The following is an 18203-nucleotide window of genomic DNA, read 5'->3' as shown; positions in this document are numbered from 1 at the left end:
TTAAATTTCAGCGAATGCTGAAAATGTCACAAACTTGAGGTTTGAGCACAGTATCTGAAAATAAACCATTTGATGCTAAAAGGAATAGGAATTCAAGAGGAAATAGTAAAGCAGTGCAAACATCTCCGTATTTGTAGAGACTATCAATGGTCTATCTTAACTTATAGTCAGCTTTTAAAAACTTTCTGAGGATACAAGCACTAAAAATGTCCCCCCTTTTTTCAGTCACTGAAACCATTACTTCTCCCTCTGCAAGTTCTTTAAAACTGGGCAACTGAAAGCAACAGAGGAACAAGACAAACAAATAAAGAAACAAAAACTCATAGACATAGACAATAGTTTAGTGGTTATCAGAGGGTAAGGGGGAGGGGAGATAGTAGAAGAGCATAAAGGGGATCAAATATATGGTGATGGAAGGAGAACTGACTCTGGGTGGTGAACACACAATGTGTTTGTAGATGATGTAATACAGAATTGTACACCTGAAATATATGTAGCTTTACTAACAACTGTCACCCCAAGAAACTTTAATGAAAAAAAAACAAAACAGGGCAAAAATGGCTTTGCTATGACTCTTCACAGAAGTCTGAAAATAAGAGGCAAGCTGCAACATATGAAGCTTCACTTCATTAAATATCTTCATTTAACTTGCCCTTTATTCAGTCTTATTTACAGCGAACACTCAGCATTTTAGCCCCTTTTTAATGAATATAAAGGTTTTCTTCCCTCTCCCCTTTTTTTTCTTTCCTATTGTTCTGTTTTTAATTTACTTGAAACTTTGAAGTATTTGGGGGGGGGGTGTTTGATACTATGTTTTTTCAAGTCTTCTAATAAAGAAGCAGTATTTCGTTTTGTTTTCCCTTTGCTTGACATAATTAAACTTCTTTTTTGTACTCATTTTGATGTTCTTTGAGAATGGAATCCCTTCAATTGTGTTGTTTACAACAGAATTATGATGAAAAATGTGTTTTTCCTTTCCTCTTCCGTATTGAATTATGACCATAGACTTTGATTTTAGGTTGGGATTGTCTTTCAAAAATTTCATAAGGCTGCCTAATGCTCACAGACAGAGCCCTCATTGCATTATACTGAAAGAGTCTGGCTCTTGGGAAAGATATTTAGCATATTATATTATTTCATTATTCCAGAGTATATATTCCTATAGTTGGCAATAACAAAAAAAAAAAAAAAAGAAAAAATCTAAAAGGATTACCTTATAATAATCATAAAGATAAAACTCTTTATTTTTATGGGTCTGGTACATCTATTATATCTCTAGTTTGTCTTACATCATGAATACAAAATCACTCCAAAATCAAATTGTTTCACTTTCTTTGATTACAATGACTTGAATTATGATAAAGTATTATGTAGGCAAACTGTTTATAAAATAAGGGACTATTTTATAAACAATAAAATAATTGTGCCAAGTGACAAAGCATTGAAAAACATATGTTGGGTTGGCGTAAGATTCTATAATTAATTTGTCATTATCAACTTATATGACTTTGCTTGTAACACAAAATTCTGCCATGTGTGAACCCAACAGAAATATAGAGTAAATGGGACAAATAGTCAATGTAGTAAGATGACCCATTTAAACACAAATATGCAATAGTTACATTAAATATAAAAGCAAACATGACAATTAAAAGACAGAGATTGTCAAACTGAATAAGAAAATAAAGCTCAAGTATATGTCACTTCAAAGAGACTAACTTTAAATGCAAAGACACAGAATTTTAAGGTGAAGTATAACCCATGTTGTCACTATATTAGTATCAAATAAAGTAAATTGTATCTACATGAAGCATTATTAGAGATAAAGGTAAATGTTGCATATTGAAAAAGATGTGAACCTTTTAGAATAATGTAATAATTCTGAATTTGTTTATACTTCAATTAATAGCTAAAAAAACACTATAGAAAACATTGACAAAACTAAGATCTAAAATCATAGTGGAAGCTTTTAACACACCTTCTCAAAAACTAATGGCAAAATCAGACAAAATATGTTGTAAATGTGTAGATGATTTTAACATACTCTAAAAAATATAGGGGAATGCTGTACCTAACAACTGCAGAGTATATATTCTTTTCAAATGGCATGGAACATTATCCCAAGTTGACCACATGCTGGGGTATAAAGCAAATGAAAACAAATGTCAACGGATTGAAATCATACCAAGTGTGTTCTTTGACCATGGTGAAATTAAGGTAGAAGTTAATAACAAATAGATAACCATAAAGTCCTTCTAAAGAATGGAGAAAAGTTGAGAGAGATGGAACAGAGGTCAAAGAGACAGGTGGGATTTAGGTCAGAGGGAGGCTTAAACCCTACTAAGGCATTTGTATCCTAACAGCATTGGGAGAACATTAAGGATATACCTGAGGACTGATGTAATTAAGTTTGCATTTTAAAAAGGTCATTCTGGTTGTAGCTGTGGTGATGGTGGGGTGAGGGAAGTGAGACTGAGAGAAAAATAGTTTGGAGTAAATCTACATCTTAGAGGCAGGGGCCAGTTAACAAACCTTACAATATTACAGGTGACGATGGTTGCCTGAACTGGAATAGTGGCAGTGGGGATTTTTTTAAAAAAAGTGAAAAGATTAGAGAAATATTTAGGTGGCAAGATAGACACTGTTGGTATTTTTTGACAAGAAATGACTCCTAGGTTTTATCTGAGTTAAATGCTGGGATATAGTGCCATTTACTACAGAACACAGGAGGTCTGAGGGCAGGAAATTGGGGATAAAGATAACAAGACAACCAACGGAGGTGTTGTAGTCACTTTATTTCAACACAGTGTTCTGGACATGAAGTGTACATTTGAGATTATAAGTGGTAAAGTCATGTGAATAGATGAGATTGCACAAGGAAATAGGAAAAGAAAGCCTACGTACAAGCTAAAGAATGCCAACTTTTAAACTTCCGGTATTAACTATCATCTGGGAAAAATAAATTAGTTTTCCTTACATCTGGACTTTTTAAAATACCACTATTATAATATCCTTACTCAATAGGTTTATTTATATAATTTTAGGAATAACACCTAAAATTATTTCAACATTATTAATCAATGACATCTACTAAGCTTAAAATATCTCTGTTCAAAACAGTATCAATTTAAACTCTTTCAAGAAGAAAAAAATACAATTTGAGATTTAATGGGTCCAATTATACAAGCTATGGTTAAGACGATTGAGAAGAGGCATATAAGGTGGGTGGCCCTGAGGATCCAGATGGTGTCAGAGGTCATATGCCAGGAAGCATACCAATCTATGTAATTGTGGATGTCTCCAGTGGTGTTCTAGAATTTGATTATAGAAGTAGAAGTTAATTGGTTGAAGTGATATAAGTTGGAGGGTTTCAAGGCTGGTCCTTTAGATAAGGACAAGTGAGCCAAAAACATTCAGTGGTCTCTAGGCTGGATGAAAAAGAAAGCAAAAAAAGGAGAAGTGATGGTTCCTATTTGGTAAGCAACTGTACATTTTATCCAAATTCCATGCATTTTTAAAACATGAATGTTTGTACCTTAAAAGCTGTTTTTAAAAAGACTTTGCCAAACAGTTCTCACAATGAGAAATTTGGATGGGCTGCTCAAGCACTTGTAGATAAACTAAGAATTATTTTCCTGCCACAGGTGATATTTCAACCAGGCTTATGCTAACCTCTGGATAAAGATGGAAATTCCATTCCAGATTCCCAGCCAGTCTTAGCTTTGGTGCATATTCAAGGAAGCTTTCTCGCTGAGTGGTGCACAAAGTCTTGACCACCCTTTGATAAGTAGCAAGGCAACATAGCAGGAACTGCATTGGCATATGATGGCTACTACCAAAATCAATTACTTCTGGTCTCTCATGATGAACTAGAAGAAAAAGGAATGCTTAGGTCTGGAAGCATTGATGAGGTCAAAAATTTCTCATTTGAAACAATATCAAAGCCAGGATTTATTTAAGCAGTTCCATCAAAACGCTCTGGGACTAGAGTGCAACTTACCCTTCCAGTTTATATGATTGTGAACTTGCTCCCCAGTTCTGCCTTATTCCCTGACACTCAGTCTCATTGATAGCTTAGACCTGAACCTGAATCCTGATGTTATGCTCTTTGCGCAGGGTGTGAAATCCCCTTATGCATAATTTCCAAATTCCTGGATTAGAGTTCTCATTTTTATAGGTTTCCTGGTACAACTTGTGGTATGTCAACTTGGGCCCTTGACTGCTTCTTGCTCTTCATCCTCACCAGGATGTGCCCTGATCATCTGTCTGAGCACACTGTCCTTGATGTTAGATTTCACTAAGATATTTGGTATCAGTCATCACTAAGACAAATTTGTTGTTTACACTCCCTGATCTCCATGTACTCCTCCCAGTATCTGGGAGTCTTTCTTTCTATGTCAGCCTCAAAGCTTACTTCCACTGCCCATTGTCTTCTAGGCTTTGCCACATCATTCCTGCCAATTGGGCTATTCTTAGCCCTTCCCACTTTACCATCTGCCTCACATCTGAATACATACTGTTGTTTCCAGACCGGAATCATCAATAGAGTCCACTTCTGAAGTGGACAACAGGTATGAGGACTCACAAGTCAGCTCACAATCAGCTGAATAATAGGGCTCAAAACTAAGAACCTGAACAATGGCCATTAGAAACAGTCTTTCCTTTTTCCTCCTCTTCCTCCCCTTCTTTCTCCTCCTTCTTATTCTCCTTCTTCTTCTTCTTCTTTTAATGTTTAATACATAATCAGATGATCATGTTAACAGCTGTAATAAAATATAGCCAAAAAACTAACCACAAATGATTAGAGCAGAAAGAACTTTTAAAATGATCCTTTATATTTTCTATTACATTTGTTGGGGTGACATTGGCTAATAAAATTATATAGGTTTCATGGTATTGATTGTGTCACATACTAATGAAGGCAATATGGTAAGCACCTATTTTGTCACTGTAAGTAAACATGATCAATTGAAATGTTGGCTCATTTCCCTGACACCATTTATTGTTGTGAGATTATTATACCATCACCATATTATAATTATAATGCAGCAAAGTTCCTGTGTCTTTCTCCCCAAAGCTGGAATATTATTGTCTCTCACCTAATGTAATCCTGGCTCCCACATTTTTTAGCTGTTTCTCCTTGGGAACATTGCTTTTCTACTCTGGGCTTCATTTTTATTATTTGCAAAGTAAGGTCAATGGTAGTGCCCATTTTATAGAATTGTTTATAGGAATTAAATGTGTTGAATATATGTTAAAACAATTCGAAGAGTGCCTGGAACATAGTGAGCCCTAACAAAGTGTTAGCTATATTAATAACTAACACATTAGATTTTTGAGCCTGAAACTTTTTTTCTAACTCATTGCCACTGATGGAGAGAAAGTCTTTCTACAGCTTGAGGTAAAAAACCTAGAAAAAAAACTTAGAAGTGTTAAAACATTAAGGAGTTAGCACTTCGGTATAAGTTATAGTCCATGTGAAAAATGAGGGCATTAGACAATTTGCAATTTCAATGGTGGATGGAGTACCTTGATCTTGAAAGAAAGTGCAACTGAGTGGGGAGTGTTAGCAACAGCGGAGGCTAGTGGCCCAGAGACAACCTTTAAAGACTTTGCAATCTGTTGGAGGAGGTCGCGGAGAGGATGTGACTGCCAGTTGTCCCATGAGCTAGGGTAGAATCAAGCTTTAGGAGGCTCCTCACCCCTTTCCCTGTCCTTGGAATGTACCAAGGCCCACCATATACACTATATATATTGGTGTATAGGCCCACCAATAATATTAGGAGCTATTTCAAGGACATAGGCTTGAGAGAGTAAGGTGCTGAGACTTTCTGGATGGAATAGGGTGACTAAACCCTGCTAAGTCCTCTATATAAACTTGCAAGATTCTGACAGGCAAGGGCAGAAATGTACTCTTCTTGCAGCTCACAAGACTGGGCCAGTTTGCTAACCAAAACCATTTTGTCAAAGAAAGACCTCGCGTTGTCATTGCTGGAGCAGGAAAGAACTCCACTGTATGATCACAGTACTTCTTTCCTGCTTGCCTGCAGACACACAGTGACACTGCTACTGTGATCCTGCTTTAGGATGAGGGGGCTGCAAAAGACACTAAGCCCAGCTGTGAACTGCTTGGGCAGCAAATACTACGAAAACTGGCAGCAAGACGGATGTGGGGCTGAGCCAAGGACATCTACATTTTGTACTGCTTGCCTGGGGCTAAAAACCAGGTGCAGAAATGGATGAGCGTGAGGTCGTAAGTGGGGCCAAATAGTCATGCTTTATGGAAAGCAGATAACGTACCAGACATGGGCCAGACTGTTCCCAGGGAGATTGGCTTGTGGACACGCATACCTGCTCTCCACGGTGAGTATGTTCCAATAACTTGTGATGGGGTTTATGAATATGACTAATCCATGCTTCTCTTTGTCTCTTTCAAACTGTTCCAACTCTGGGGCAGCTCATATGTTTATACTCTCTAAGTAAAATGCACTTCTCTCTAAAGAGAAAAAAACTTCCCTTTTTCAAGTTTTATGATTTGTGCTTAAATCTAGTTTTCATATTTGACGAATATATCTAAATGTTCTCCCCAACTATTCATGATTTATAGACTTCTATCTAAAGTCCTCCCAATCATTAAATGTTGATATTTTTAATGTTTCAAATTACAGGGGAGAAAGAAACAGAATGGTATAACAAATATCCACATGCTCCACACTTAGCTTTATTAAATTATAAATTTAATAAACTTGTAAAATTCTAAATCTGTCAAAATTGATTCAGAATTTAATAAAAGCAAAACTTTACAGATATAGTTGAAACTTCCTGAGTATGCTACCACAACTGTCTTTCTATTTTTAAAAGTAACCATCATATTGAATTTGGTCATTCTCTTTTCATGCATATTTATATATTATTCTGTGTTCAAACTAAATAACATTATGTAACATGCTTTTAATATTTTTATATATAGCATCATCATGCAATTTGCTTTTTATATTAACTTTATGTTTTTGAGATTACTCATCTTTATACATTTTTATGTTTCTACAACAAGCAACAATCAGTAAAATTAGATAAAAGCTTATTTCTCCCTCATGTAAGGCCCAATGTCATTGATTCAGGTAAATCCTTAGAATTCCTAGAGGTGCTGACTCAGGAATCAATGTATCAATGTACCAAGATACAAGTTTCTTGCCTCCCATGCTCCACTCAGACTCCTGTCCTCCTAGCCTTGCTGGAGAGAAAGAAAGATGAAAAGAAGGGAAAGTACATCAGGATTTAACCATCTTGGCCAAAAAGGAACTCATGATATTTCTGTTGACATTCTACTGCTCAGAACATTTTACACCATCACACTAACTAAGATGAAAAAACAACAAATGATTTCATAGCATTGATTAGAAAGGGTTGCCATTAATTGTCTGCTTTAATTTGTAGAGATTAGTTTGCTGTTCATCACTGTACTACATAAGCAATGCATACACAGGGGCTGGTTTTGCAATATGTTTACTCTCTGACTAATGGGAAAATACATCAAAGTTTTTCTACTAATTCATACAGCCTTTGTGTATCTTTATTCACTCCACTCTTCATTTATTCAAAATGTTTTTTGGTTTTTTTCATCTCCTACAATGTACCAGGATTTTTGCTATATACAGTCACAGATATTATTCCTAGAAGAGGACACAACCTAGCAGGGAAAATGCAAAGGTATGACAAATAAGTTAACAAACTTATCCTAGAAAAAGTGCTACACACCTCATTGCTGAATATCACTACAGTCACCTTTGAAGTACTTCCCTTGGGAAGCTATGCACCGATGCCAGTGCCTAGTCCACCCTTCAAAGCAATTTTGAAACTCTTTTTCTGGAATGGCCATCAGTGCTGTCATCATATTACCCTTGATGTCCTGAACGTCATCAAATATTTCCTTTCAATATTTCCTTTATCTTCAGTTAAAGACCTTTCAATATTTCCTTTATCTTCAGGTAAAGAAAGAAGTCATTGGGAGCCAGATCAGGTGAGTAGGGAGGGTGTTCCAATACAGTGATTTGTTTACTGGCTAAACATTCCCTCACAGACAGTGCCATGTCAGCTGGTGCGTTGTTGTGATGCAAGAGCCATGAATTGTTGGCAAAAAGATCAGGTGGTCTAACTTTTTCACGCAGCCTTTCAGCACTTCCAAATAGTAAACTTGGTTAACTGTCTAGTTGGTATATATTCGTAATGAATAACTCCTCTGATATCAAAAAATGTTAGCAAAATTATTGCAACAAGTTTGCAAACTTAATTGTCAGACCACATCGTGTATATATCCAGCTAACTATAGGACTATGGGGAAAATGTTCAAATAGAGGTTTTAACCAAATTCTGCAGCAACTGGAATATTAGAGAAAATTACACCTTGACATTCCCAAGGATGAGATGGGCAGAGAAGCATGGTAGAAACAGAATCCAGCAACTAAAAGGCTTGCTTCCGTTTATACAGAAAATCAGAGCTGTTCAGTATTATATACCAAGTACATTGTAATGGAGGAGGGGGTTCAATGAAGGAAAAAAACAATAGAAATAATAACAGTAAGAGATAGATTTGTGTTTCCTTATGTCCCCAGGGGTAAAATATAAATCAGGTTGCAAAAATCAAAGATTCTTTAAAAACGCCTCACTCTTTGCCGTATAAAAATTCATATTCTTGGGTATTGAAGGAAAAAAAAAATCAAGCCCATTATTTTGATTACTTTTTCTTTCCCATCATTAAAAATGTTCTAGCTCTTTAATAATAAGTTAATAGAGTTTTTTGGAAAAACTATAATCATTCGAGTTGATTACTAAAGTGATATAATTCACATTTTAGTGAATTATAAAATTGCTTAGTTTCTGAAGAATAGAAAAATCAAATCCAGAAATGTTCTTTACTGTCCCCTAGGTGACAAAATTTCTATTATGCAGGCTATGTAATGAACAAAATGATGTTCCTTGGTTGAAATGAGACTAGAATCAGTTTTCAAACTAGGTGCTAAAATCCTCCTCATGCTGTTATTAGAAAATTTAACTTGTAGTAAATAAGATGGGCTATTTTAAAAGCAAAGATTGAGAATGTCAGAATTAATGTTATTCTTTCATTTTTTTAGTGCAGAAAGGGATAATGAGTTATTTGAAAGAGAGATATTTGGAGTTAACTGATCTGAAATTACTTTTACTAGACGTCTGTCCTTCTACACACCATATAGTTTCTATGTATCTCACTGATTCTCACCTTAAAATGAGAGTGTTGGGTCAGATTGTTAAATTTCCTGCTGCTGTTAACGTTTAATAACCTTAAAGGAGTGTTTGCAACATGCTTTTGATATAACAACTGTCAGGGAAAAGTATTATGACTCTGACAACCATGTGACATTATACACACCTTCAATGATGCTTAGCTGATGATTGTATTATTCACATATTTACTTAAATTACTGGGAAGATTAAAAATTGACTGAATACTGCATGCAGTATAACTTCAGAGAAATCCTGAGAAAATATGAGATAGACCTCTAGGAGAATTGTACTGTGACAGCTACTTTAGGAAGCCACCTAAGGGCTAACCCCAAAGAAAGAAATAAGAAACAACTGGAAACAGAAATAGATAAAATAGGAAAGAGAAACTATAAACAACAAAAAACAAAAAGTTTCAAAATCTAATGATTTATTTTATATACACATACACACAGGCTTTTGTCTGATCACTAACTGCAGAATATTGGCAAGATACTTGACTTCTTTTTTCCATTTTAAGTATTCTTTATTCATTTTTTAAATTATAAAAGCAATATGTACTTGTTTACCATGATATAAATTTTAAAGGAAAACATAATACTTAACTTCTTAATGGCTTAATGCCCTCATCATAATTATTTTATAAATAGCATGTACTGATCTGTCAATCAAAATTTTGCACACTGTTATATTTACTGTTATGGAGCCTTTGGATTGTGCTTTTTCGTCCACAGATTGCTAAGGAGAGGTTCAAAATTAGGTTAGTATAACAGGTTATCCTCTCTCAGAACTCAAGTAATTAATTTTTGTTTAAGTTCAGAGTTCAATTATTGACTTTTCTCTTCCAAAATTGAGTCTCTTATGACTTTCCCTGTTGTTTATTCATGTTTTCATTCAGTTTCTCCTGTTAGAAATGTAAGCTGCCTTTTCTTCATCAACAAATTATTTTTTTGTCTAATCAATTGTTGAATTTTTAGTATTGCTAGTTCCTTGCAATAAAACAAATGCCACAACAAAATAATGTGATATTACCGAAGATCTAAACTGTTTTTTGTTGTTGTTGTTGTTGTTGTTGTTGTTTTGTCCACCGCCCACACCATTGCACACCTTGAAGGGGAATTATTTACTCTCCACTTTTTTTTACCCTACTCGGCTCCACTACCTTCCACTGGATTTGACCTATGAAATGCACCTATGGGCGAATATAATCCTTACATCTCCCTTGTCTCTGAAACACTTAAAAGTTGTATCTTATCCTAAATCAAAAATCACACATAAAAGAGAGAAAAATCATCTATGTGATATTTCTATTAATCAACTAAGTGAAATATACCGATAAAAAGTTAAAACTTGGCCGGCCTGGTGGCTCAGGTGGTTGGAGCTTCGTGCTCCCAACTCTGAAGACTGCTGGTTCTATTCCCACATGGGCCAGTGGGCTCTCAACCACAAGGTTCCCAGTTTGATTCCTCCACTCCTGCAAGGGATGGTGGGCTCCGCCCCCTGCAACTAGCAACAGCAACTGGACCTGGAGCTGAGCTGCGCCCTCCACAACTAAAACTGAAAGGACAACAACTTGAAGCTGAATGTCACCCTCCACAACTAAGATTGAAAGGACAACGACTTGACTTGGAAAAAAAAATAAATTCACTAGTTTTCAAAAGAATAATACCTTTCTCATCTGACTAATGGAAGACTCATTGTGTCCTCAGATTGGTTGACCTATTACCAGTAATCAATACAGTTGATCATTTCCTTTCTTTTTTAGTACATTTTTCTCCCTTGGTTTTCTTTCTCCTTATTTTTCCTTCTTGGTCTCTTTTTCTAGTCCCTTTCTATATACCCAACCTCAAAAGGTTGAAAAGCCCCAGGGCACATTAAATTGCTTTCATTTTCTACCTATACTTATAACATTGGTGAAATTATGCAGTTCATGACATTAAATACTGTATTAGTTTATGAGGGCTTCCACAACAAAATGCCAGACTGGGTGGCTTAAACAATAGAAATTCATTTTCTCTTAGCTCTGGAATCTGGAAGTCCAAGATCAAAATGTCAGCTTCCAGAACTGTGAGAAAATAAGGTCCTGCAGGCTTTCTCCTTGGCTTGTAGATGGCCCTGTTCTTGCTGTACCCGCACGTGACCTTTGCTCTGTGTGCAAGTGCTCCTGGGTCTCATCCTCTTTTTATAAGGACACCAGTCATACTGGATCAGGGCTCCACCCTTATAACCTCATTTAGCATTAATTACCTCCTTAAGGGGCCAATCTCCACATACAGTCATACTGAGGGTAGGGCTTCAACATATGAAATTTGGGGAACATACGATTAAGTCCATAACAAATACCATCTACATGCCAATGGCTTTCAACTTTATATCTCTGGCCAAAACCTCTTTCTTGAAATGGAATTATCCATATATATCCAATTTAGCATGTCCAAAACGGACTGACAACACAAACCCCCTTTCCCAAACTGTTTCTCTACATTCTTGCCATCTCCGACAACGGCACCTTTTCCGTCTGCTCAGCTCAGAGACTTCAGAGTCATCCCTAATTCTTCCTTCCCTCACTCCCACCCCATATCCAATCTGTTAGAGAGCTCTATTAACTCTGGCTTCAAAATACAACCAGAAAATGACCTCTGCTCATCATCTTTACTACTTCACTTTCCACCTGGGTTAGTGACCTAACTCCTTCCATCCTTACCCTCTGCCAGTCTGTATTTTGGATCAGAGTGATTTGGTTAAAAAGCAAGTCCAATCATGTTATTCACCATATCAAATCCTCACCCTGGCTTTTCATCTTACTCAGGATAAATTCTGAAACTTTCGAACTCGTCTGCTGTTTTTTCTCTCTCACTCTGCTCTAGCCTCACTGGTCTCCTTAAACATACTGGACGCATTCCTGCTTCTGTATATACACACTTGCTGTTTTCTGTTGGCAATGGTCTCCCTCACTCGATCCAAATGGCTCACTCCATCACTCTCCATAGCCCTTTATTCAAATGTCACCTTTTCAATGAGGTCTTCCCTGACCACTCTTTCTAAAGTTTTAATGAACATCCTTCCCCAGATTCCTATTTCCATTGCTTATTTGCCTTCTTATTCTCCTGCCACTAAGTATAGTGTATACTTTACGCATTTGCCTTGCTTATGGTCCAGCTCCCTCACTAGAATATAAACTCCATGGTAGCAAGAATGGATTTTTATCTGTTTTGTTTGTAGCTGTATGCTCAATATTTAGAATAGTGCCTAGTTCATATTAGACATTCAATAAATATTGCTGAATGTATTAATGTATTTATCCAATAATTCAACAAATATGCTTTGCATATCTATTTTTGTGCCCAATATAATTATATTAGTTTGGTACAAAAGTAACTGCGGTTTTTGCAATTATTTTTAACCTTTTAAACTGCAATTACTTTTGCACCAACCTAATAGATAAGGAATATGCATTGGTGAGTTAAAGAAAAATTTTTTTCTTTTTTCCTTACAGAGCTTCAATTTAGTGGTTTTATTATAAGAATGCATGTGCTGGTAAAGAACACAGAAATCTCAGCCACAATACTTGGCTATGTGGGGACACAGGACATGCTGAACCATTAAGAATAGCAAATATCATGAAATTGGAAATGGAAATGGAAGGCAGTCATGGCAGCCCACAAGTATGGCTGTATTGTTGGCTCCTCTACAGGTGTGGAGATCTCTAATCATGTGTGGTCTTCTCTCAAGTGTTTCACCCTGTTATTACTCAACTATTATGCCAGTTATGTCTTGTCTTCTTGGGGAATTTCTCCATTATCTGTTAACCAACACTTGGAGAGGTCACTTTCTATGCTCCAGCTTTTCTCTCTCAGAAGCAGGGTAGCATAGTGGTTAATTAAACTGGCTTTAGATGTTGACTTTGTGAGCTTGAACCCTGAATCTGTCACATCTAACCTGTGTGGCCAATAGCAAGTTGTCTTTTCCACTTCTTCTTTTAAAATATCTGAAAAATGAATACAATATTACCAGTGTTTAGAAATGTTACATATAAATGGCTTAATGTTTAATAAAAACTCAAAACAGTGCTTGGCAAATAGGAAGCACCAAGTAAACCATAGCTTTTGTTTTTAATTCATAATTTCTACTTAAGAAGTATGGCTTATTCAAAGTATCTCCTCCTTCCTGTTTCATTATAACCCGTCAACCTCACCTCATCTACTCTAATTCATAATGTTTAACTTATGTACGTTTTGTCTATCCCTTCAGAATAATTTCTGAAATTCTTTCAATTTCACTACATTTAATACAAAAATTAGAGAATAATTTGTTTTACTAGCTTATCTGCTTATCACTTCAGTTTGTGTATCAATTTCCTCTTTCTTGCATTGATGTTCTGTTTTGCTGTAGTAATCCTTAGGTAAATCTTGCTGAAAGGATCTGTGGGGAGAGCAAACCATTCTCAGCCCTTTAATAACTTTATATTGCCAACACAACTGAAAGCTGGTTTCTGAGAGTATAGAATTAGCATTTCAAAGTCATTTTCACTCAGAATTTTAAAAACATTGCTTCATTGCTTTCTGGTACTAAATTTGCTGGTAAGAATTTCTGATGCACAGGTTAATAAACTTCTGTTTGTTTTTCTCTTTTCAAAAAGAATTTCTGGTACTAAATTTGCTGTAAGAATGACATACTATTCTCTTTTCTATGTAGATAACATGATTTATTTTTCTCAAAAGAATTTTGGATTTTTTTTTCTTTATCCAAGATGTTTTGGAAATTCACCATAATGTGACTAATTAATGCTGTTTCACATTCAGTGAGCTTGTTCAATGTTAAAACTAATAACTTTTGTCATTTCTGGGACATTGCTATTTCTTTTATTATTTGCTCCCCTCCTTTTTCTTTTCTCATGAAATTTCTAGATCTCTTTTCAATGACTATTTTGTCTTTTGCGATGCAATCTTAATAATTACTTGATTCTATCATCTGGCTCACTAATAAAATTTTTATTTGTGTCATTCAATTCATGTATCAAATTTTATCTTAAAATTTGCAATTATATTTCAATTTCCAAGAATCCCAGTTTTGTTTTCTTTTTGTTGTTGTTGTTCTTTTGTCATTGTTATTGACTTGTTTTTGCCTAACAGTTTGTTCTTTTTATTGGGTATTCTGTATGTTCTTAAACAAGCTATTATACTTGCTTTAAAATAGTCTTACTTTCTATGAGGATTTAGTTTTCTATCTGTGGAATTTATTCCTTTTGCTTCATGATTTTGATTTACCTTAAAGATATGCTACCTTTGATTATCTGTATATGTATAATATTATATATGTACATGTATAACATATATACATATATACATATATAATATTATATATATAAAATCTCCATATAAAACAGTATTTGATTTCTTAAATCCATATTAGAATTGTTCATGTGTATAATTACTACATTTCTGATTTTAGGAAGGGAAGGAGGCTTGCAATTTTCAAATATTTCACCCCATTCCCATTCAGCTTTAATATATATATAAGTGACTTTATGATTGAAGAAAATATTTTGCTGCTTAAAACGTTGGATGATTTAGGTTTTACCTCCAACAGGGAGGATGGCTTTATAAATTTAATTTCTTTACTAAGAAAATTATTACAGTATTTTTTATTAATAAATTACACTGTTAGTATATCATTTAACTAATTAGTCCAAACGTCTAGGTTTTCCAAACTTTCCTTCAAATTCCTCTTAAAATAATTGAAAGAATTTCAGTGACAACAAAATAAAAATAATAGGTTAGTAATGTCTTGATCTCTACTTAGTAATAGTAAGTATGTATTTAATATAAGGCAGAAGCGGAAAAAAAGTTTTATTTACCAATCAAATCTATCTTTTTCTAGACTGGTTCTCATTTAGTTATGAGTTGGGACATATGAGTATTCTTCTCCTCATCTTACTCGCTTTCTATCCTCCTCCCATCATCCCATTCCTTTCACCACTGCAAGGAGTATATCCAGCTCTCTCTGAAATACTACCATTTTCTTTATCTCCATCGGCTGCATAATGTGAAGCCTTTGGTTGTGTTTCCACCTACCCTAACTCCTCCAAGTTCTTAGCTCTGTGAATTCAAGGTCTATCAGGAAATATCAACTCTTTTAAGGAGTCTTCCCTGACTTCTGGTTAAGATGGAAAGTTCTTATCATGCAGGGTCTCTGGTCCCGCTCCCCACACAAGAATGCAGGATATGATAAGGCCAAAAAGGAACACCCACAGAGCCATGGATAGGGGGTTCATAGCACTATATTCTTGCTGATGGCTGAGTTGGAAATACAGGAGCAGGAGCCACACGATCAGCAATCCACAGTCCGCTTCTCTGCCATCCAGCCCACCAACGTAGCCATGGCAGTTATATCAGTGGCTAACGGCTAACTAGTCACAGCTGATGGCCATCTACTACCTAAGCCAGCACCTTTCCACAGGCACTAAAAATTTAGCCTAAGAAACAAGTAAAATGAAAAGGGTACATAGTTTCTACTGAAAAAAAAAACATATTACAATCTCTACAGATTTACAGAGGTATGAATGGCAACACTTTTAAAGACAGTCTAAAGCAGTATCTCACTGGTTACAACCTTAATAACCATTCTCTCTGATTTTCTCCTACCCACAGCACCACATTTGTCAGCCAGAGGTCACAATACTAAAAGCACTTCCGGTTTTCAGAGTGACCCTTGATAAGATTCTGCTTTGGGAGCTTAGGTCTGTAGTGCTTTTTTTAAAAAAAAATTCTCTAATTCTGGCTTCTTTTAAAAATGTAAATGACTCATTATACAGGATAAATCCTAAATGCTTCTAATTACGTAAGAGACTTTGCAAAAATCATACAATTACCTCAATAGAGGTTAGAAAAGTATCTTATAAAGGTAAGATATTTTCATAATTAATAATGGACTGTTAAAGAATATAGACTGTCATTAGACTACCTGAATTTGAATTTTGTCTCTATCATTTAATTGTTTGACCTTCGATAAATTAATGAACTTTCTATCTCTCAGTTACTTCATCTGTAAAACAGAACTAATTATAGCATCATTACTTCATAAGGTATTATAAGCACTAAATATGTTAAGTGTTTCTAAAAGTATTGCTAAATAATAAGCCTATACAATGTTAACTATTCTTACTAATGTAATATTAGTATTTTTAATAAAAGGAATAACTGGAAATGTCTCTTAATAAAATAAGATAGGTATATATTTTTAAAAGGAGAAATTATATATTTATCTAGGTAGAATTCTCCTTAAGACAATAGAATGCCCTTATAACCACCAAATATTAGAAATAGTAGAAATACTAGAAACAGTAATTTGAGAAGTTCAAAAGAAGTATATAGAAAATAATAAAATATGAATTTATTTAAGATAACAATTTATAAAAATGTTATAGCATTATAATTAAAAAGTAAAAATAAAAAGAGGTAAAAATATACATGGCCATAGTACATGATATAAATTTTAGCCTCAAAAGTCCACATTATAATATACAAATCAGAAGAGCTAAAAAATACAAAGTAAAAGAAAAACACAACATTTTTTATATTAGCAGCTAAACATATGTCAATTAACTGTCTTTTATTTTATTTTTATTTTATAGCCTGAAACACAAGACATGTTTTCAAAGAAAACAATAAACCCGTAGAGAATAAATCATATGCAAAAAACGAAGTGAGACCATTTCCATAAGCAGATAAAAATAGTACTGTCACGCAGGGGACCCTGCTCGCTGCGCCATTTGTCGTGCAGGGTCTCAGCTCCCTCTCCCCGCCCAAGAACGCAGGACACGGTAAGGCCAAAAAGGAACACCCATGGAGCCATAAGTAGGGGAGTCAAACCAATATATTCTCGCTGGCGGCTGGGCTGGAGACACAGGAAGCAGGATCTACATAATCTGCCTAACAGCAGTCCGTGCTTGCCAGCCACCATCCTCTTGCTAGCCCCCATTCCTTTTCCTGCTAGCGTAGCCACAGCTGTTATATTAGTGGCCAATGGCCTACGGGTTACAGCTGACGGCCAACTAGCCACAGCTGCTGGCATCTGATCACAGTTGATGGCCATTTACTACCCGAGCCAGCACCTTTCTATGTGAGGCCGAGAGCCTGGAAACTGCTTTTTGGGGGTTTTGTCCCCACACTCCACCCCTACAGGGTCTCGCCTCACAATCTACGCGACAAGCGTCTTCTGCGAGGGGCCCTGTGCAAGGAGCCTGGAGGTGAATGCACTATCCTGAACACAGCCAGGCTCTCTGGGCACAGCCAGGGTTTCTCAGGGCACCACCAGTACTTCTGGGCACAGCCAGACATCCTGGGCTTCTTAGGGTACCACCTGTCTCCCCGGGCACAGCCAGGTTTCTCAGGGGACCACCACAGTACTTCTGGTCACAGCCAGACTTCCTGGGCTTCTTAGGGTACCACCTGTCTCCCCGGGCACAGCCAGAGTTTCTCAGGGCACTGCCACTCTCTCTGGACACAGCCAGACTTCCTGGACTCAGCCAGGGCCTCTCAGGGCACTGCCACTCTCTCTGGACACAACCAGACTTCCTGGACACAGCCAGGGCCTCAGGGCACTGCCACTCTCTCTGGACACAGCCAGACTTCCTGGACACAGCCAGGGCCTCTCAGGGCACTGCCACTCTCTCTGGGCACAGCCAGACTTCCTGGACACAGCCAGGGCTCTCAGGGCACTGCCACTCTCTCTCTGGGCCTCTCGGGGTACTGTGCTGGAACAACAGTGGCTCACATCAAGGTGCTTACATATTATCAATGGTGGCCAGTCAAGACACAAAAGCAAACATCTAACCAGTCCCACTACATGGTGGTATGTTCCCAAACAGTCAAGCGTTCATTAAATCAGGGATAGAAGGCAATTCCCCATAGTCCATAGTCATTCGTCAGGGCTGTCCTGGGGGT

Source organism: Rhinolophus hipposideros (genome assembly GCF_964194185.1).
Source record: "Rhinolophus hipposideros genome assembly, chromosome: 1".
In the NCBI taxonomy this organism is placed as follows: Eukaryota; Metazoa; Chordata; class Mammalia; order Chiroptera; family Rhinolophidae; genus Rhinolophus; species Rhinolophus hipposideros.
This window is presented reverse-complemented; position numbering follows the sequence as displayed.